The following is a 5,498-nucleotide window of genomic DNA, read 5'->3' on the forward strand; positions in this document are numbered from 1 at the left end:
TAGAGGTGCTTAAGGTCATATTTAACATGTTAAGACATATTTAATATGTTTACATATTAACATATTTAATATGTTAAGGGGTGAGGAAGGAGAAGTTAGAGGATAAAGAAGAGGATATTATCACTGCGTGTGATTGAGGACAAGTGAAGATGGAGGTCATGGGAATTTAGGAAGTTAGTAAACTGGGTTCGCATATTTAAATGGATATTCCAAGGGTTGTCAAGCAGGATTGTACTTTTGCTGCTATTTTGTCCCCTCTCCCTCTTTTGCCTCCTTTCCCAAGTTTCTCAGAGCTACAGCACCATCGTGGTACCATTTCCCTCCTGAGATTCTATCCTGCCCCTTTCATCTACCTGAAAACTTACCATCCCTCTTTGTCTCTTCCAAGGGATTCATTAGTGTGACTGTAATAGACTGTTTTCTCTACTTCTCTGTCATTTTTCCTTCTATCCTTTGATTTCCTTATGAGTTATGTACATTCATTATTAACTGCACACACATAGATATACATATACACACATGAACATACACATTTGACAATATGTACATAAATACAATTACATATATGTATGCATGTGTGCATGTTTGTGTGTAGGGATATATGTGTACATATCTATCTACCCCTTTTAATAATGAAATATCTTGCTTTGAACAAAGTTTTTGTGATTTTAGTATTTCTTGTGATGAACTACTCCCCCTAATGTTGCCCCATATTTCCTCTTTACGGTTGTGGTACGAAAATAGGTTCTTCCCATTAGAGACATTTCCAATTTTAAAAGAAGACAAAATAATTATTACACAAAAAAACTTGTCTAACAAAGAGTTTGTTAATGCTAAAGTACATATGACAGAAAATAAAATGAACTATTTGGGATGTAGGGGTTCAAAGGATAAAACCACAAGCAGTGGACAGAAATTAGGAAGAGGTAAATTGAGATTAAATGCAAGGGGGAGGGGCATCCTGACAATGATAAGTCTCTAAAAGTGCAATGGGCTGCTTTGAGAAGTTGGGGATTTCCTTTCATTAGAAGTCTTCAAGCAGAGGCTTCTGGGTGATTATTTATGGGGTATGTTGTCCTGGGGGCACCTAGTTGTGCAATGTATAGAGTGTCAAGCATGGAGTCTTCTCCCTGAGTTCAAATCTGTTGTCAGACACATCCTAACTGTGTGATCTTGGGCAAGTCACTTAAACCTGTTTGCCTCAGTTTTCTCATCTGTCAAATGAGCAGAAGGTAATGGAAAACCACTCCAGTATTTTTGCCAAGAAAACCCCAAATGTGGTTACAAAGAGTTGGACACAACTAAAAAACAATCCAGATATAACAACAACGATGAGATGGTGGTCCAGAGTGTCCAGAAAGGTCAAAAAGGATGAGGATTAAACAAAGGTCACTGGATTTACTATTTAAAGGACATTGATAACCTTACAGACCTACTTCAGTGCAATATTTTGTTTGGGCACTTGGTTGTAGGAACTGGGAATGGAGTGGAGTGGGAATTGTTGTTAATGTTGGCTATACTGGAGAATGAGAGAGCTCAAAATTGGTATAAAAATGCTGCTTGCAGTGGATAGGATGGTGACAACTGATTAGAAAGAGAAAGTGGAACTGCTTAATTTTATATTTCTCCGTTTTTGTTCCTGCAAAAGATGACTTTTACCCTGAAGAGTTACTGAAATAAAAGGATTGAGAGATTTGATAATGAAACTGTAGTAGTGATAATGAGAAATCACTCAAAGCTCCTTAATGAATTCAAGTCCCTTGATGAAAATGAACTACAGCATTAGATACTGAAATACTTGAAAGATGTAATCCTGTCAGTTACATTTGAAACATTGTGGAAAGTAAAAAAATCCCACAGGACTTTAAATGGTCAAGTGTTATTCAATTTTTCATAAAAGGGAAATGAAAATAGTTACAAATTATAGGCCAGTGAGTTTGAATTAATTTTTTAGAAAATTATACAGTGACTTTTTAAAAGCATAATTATTAGCTATTAATATTTAGCAATAATGTTGGGATGTAAACACATATTGATAGCTGGGTGACTTTTATAAGATGAAAATGATTTATACCTGATTTCAAGAATCATATTCATATTCAGATGGTAAAGTCATAGTTAGCATGTTTCCGGAAAAAGAGAAAAGTTTTGGGGGATATTTAGGGCACTGTAAGTTCTATATGAGTCAGCAGGATGTTCTGGCAGTCCAAAAGTCGATGCAGTTTGTGGCAAGAAGATCTTCCGGGAATAGAGAGATGGTAGACCTTATCTACTCTCCCATTTCCAAACCTCTTGTAGATTTTGTTTGAATTCATGATGACCTTGACATCACAGTGGGAGAAGTTAACTGGGATGGGGAGAAGGCTTGAGTCCATGTCAAAGGAGAGGTTGAAGAAAGTGAAGAAGTTTATCTTGGAAAAGAGAAAACTCTGGGTAGAGATGGATTGGGTACAGGGAAATGATAAAGCCATCTTCAATATTTGAAAAGCTATCATGGGGAGAATCCATGGTTTTTATTTTGTTTAGCTTTATAGGGAAAAACTGAGAGCAATAAGAAAAATTTGTAAAGAGGCCATTTTAGGCTTGGTGTTAGGTAAAAAAACAATTTGAGCAGGTGAAAGCTTATTGCTCTGGAGCAACTAGTTTTGAGAGGGAGTGGGTATCATTTGCCAAGAGGTCTTTGAGCAGATGCTAGATGATCTATACTTAGTATATCTTTCAGGTAAGGTTTGGACTAGGTTCCAACTGAGGTCCCTTCTGCCGTGTATATTTCTTTGATTTTCTGAAAAGCATCTGTAATTTGGAGTCAGGCCTTACATGATTAGAAATGAGTCCATTAAGAGACAGGATTTTTGCCTGATATGACCAAGATTCTCCTGTATCATGAACCCTGGACAGATTTTATCTCAGAGATTCTGAGCGCTGGGTCTTGTATTGTTATGAGGCAACTGAAAACGATTATGGAGAAGTCGGGAAGATATAAGAGTAGAAAGCATAGTCTGAATGTCTTTGTACACATTTCCATCATAAACACCACAGATGTGGTGTTTAACTGATTCTGATCAGGGAAGTGGTTAAACTCATATTGGAATTAAGTTGAATGTGTAGTTTATGTTAGATTTTGAAAAAACAATGAGAGTGGAAACAGACTTTGAAAAAGCAGGTACTGCAATTTGGTGTCAAAAGCTGCATAAACTTCATACTTCTAACATATTACATCACATAATATTTGTAAAATTTCTTATTGTTTTAAAAAGGATGGATAGAAGAGTGCCTTGCTAAGTTTTTCCACCCACATTCCATTTTTGACTGATTTTGCTACCCTCCAACTCAGGTACAATCTTCTGTCTTTTACATATAGATACTTCAGAAGTTGGAAGTGTGTAATGCAAAACCATACAAGGATAACAATATTCATTCTTCAGGGACTGACAGATAATCCACAGTTGCAATTATTCCATTTTGTCTTTCCGTTCCTTACCTACATTGTGTGTGTGACTGGGAACTTGATCATCATCACTCTTACCTTGGTGGATCCCCACCTGAAAACCCCCATGTATTTTTTCCTTAGAAATTTTTCCTTCTTAGAATTATTATTCACAACTGCGTGTATTCCCAGATATCTATCTATACAGCATGTCGACTGGTGACAATACTGTGACGTATAATGCATGTATCACTCAAGTGTTTTTTATCACTTTCTTGGGTTCAACAGAACTTTTTCTTTTGTCTACCATGTCCTATGATCACTATGTGGCCATCTGCAAGCCCTTGCATTACACAACGATCATGAACAACAAGGTTTATAATCAGCTCCTTCTGAGTTCTTGGGTGGCTGGACTGATAATCATCCTCCCACCACTTAGTGTGGGTCTTGAGCTGGAATTCTGTGACTCCAATGTCATTGACCATTTTGGTTGTGATGCATCACCACTATTGAAGATCTCATGCTCTGATACAACTTTCATAGAAAAGATGATTATAATCTTTGCTATGTGGTTACTTATCTTCACTTTAGTATTAGTAGTTCTATCTTATGTATGTATCATCAGGACTATTTTGAGATTTCCTTCTGCTGATCAAAGGAAAAAGGCCTTCTCCACTTGTTTGTCCCACATGATTGTTGTGTCAATGACTTATGGCACCTGCATCTTCATCTACATCAAACCTCCTGGGAAGGAACAGCTTGCTTTGAATAAGGTTGTATCAGTACTTGTGACCTCAGTAGCCCCTGTGATGAACCCCTTGATTTACACACTAAGAAACAAACAAGTCATACAAGCCTTTAAGGACTTAATCAAAAGAATCACATATCTCCCAAAGGTGTAAAAGGTCTCCTTAGTATAAGGTACCAAATGGTACAAAAAAACAGGAATGACCTTGATTGACCTTCCAGAATAACATCACTTTTTTCTATCTCTTGGTAATTACCACTTCCTTACAGTCTGGTCATCCTGATATTGTTAAGGGAGCTTTTCGCTTGACTCCAGAAATGTTCATTGGTCAAGGCTTTCTTCTCTACCATCTCCATTCTAATCTGTGCAGTCCCACCTCTATTCTTGTCTCTGTCAAAACATATATAACGTAACTCCTAACTGAAACATAGACTCTTACAATGAAAAGAATCCTTAGAGTCATTACATTCCACCCATTTGATGTTATACTAAATTCCTTTATTTTTAGTGATACTCAAACCTGTTTTCCAGATTTCTTGCCTTTATTATATTATATATGAATATATAATATTTGTTATACTCTGAAGGACTGGATATTTAATGGAAATAATACTCTACCTCTACATATAGATGTTTAAGTTAAGAGCATATTTAATTAGTCAAATAATCAATTAGTAGAAGTTATGATCCTTTCAGTCTCACTGGATTGAAAATGCTTATTTGACTTAACTTTGTCAGAATTATAACTCTACCTTCCCTATAGCCTTAACTTGTGGATTATCCTTGAATTTCTGACTGTCACTTTTTATTGAACCCTGACTCAAACATCCCTTTGATCTGTACCACTACATATTTTAATGGAAATAGATTAGATTTGGTGTCCAAGAGCCTGGGTTCAAGTCACTGTTCAAGTTCACTGTGGGAAGATGATATTCCGGGACTTAGGGAGGCATCTTACTCCTGCTCCCCATACCCACAATTAAAACTAAAAATTCACCACTAACTGGAGAAATAAGGAGAATCTCATATAGAATCTTCCACTCACACAGGGCTATACAGAAGGACCAATAGAATGCTATAGGAATACAGAAATATGCAAGCTGCGGTAGGTCAAAAGTTTGAGGCAAAGCATCCTCAGGGAAACAGGTGGAGGGAATCTAGACCAGTGGCAGAAAATATGCTCCAGGTAAAGATCACTCAAGGCAGTTCCAAAGTTCTGCAGCAAGAGTGATTCCAAGCCTACAGTAGGTAGGAAAAACCTACAGTGAAACCTAAACTAGAGGATGAAGCAGAGTCATATGGGAAGAGGGAAGACTCAGGCAG

General features: G+C 36.9%; 1 pseudogene; it reads left to right on the forward strand.

The window, feature by feature from the left end:
• The first annotated feature begins 3,386 nt into the window (after positions 1-3,386).
• Positions 3,387-4,329, forward strand: LOC140531459 (olfactory receptor 6C2-like; annotated as a pseudogene).
• The last annotated feature ends 1,169 nt before the right edge of the window (positions 4,330-5,498 follow it).

This window comes from Notamacropus eugenii, chromosome 3 (assembly GCF_028372415.1).
Source record: "Notamacropus eugenii isolate mMacEug1 chromosome 3, mMacEug1.pri_v2, whole genome shotgun sequence".
NCBI classification, from domain to species: Eukaryota; Metazoa; Chordata; class Mammalia; order Diprotodontia; family Macropodidae; genus Notamacropus; species Notamacropus eugenii.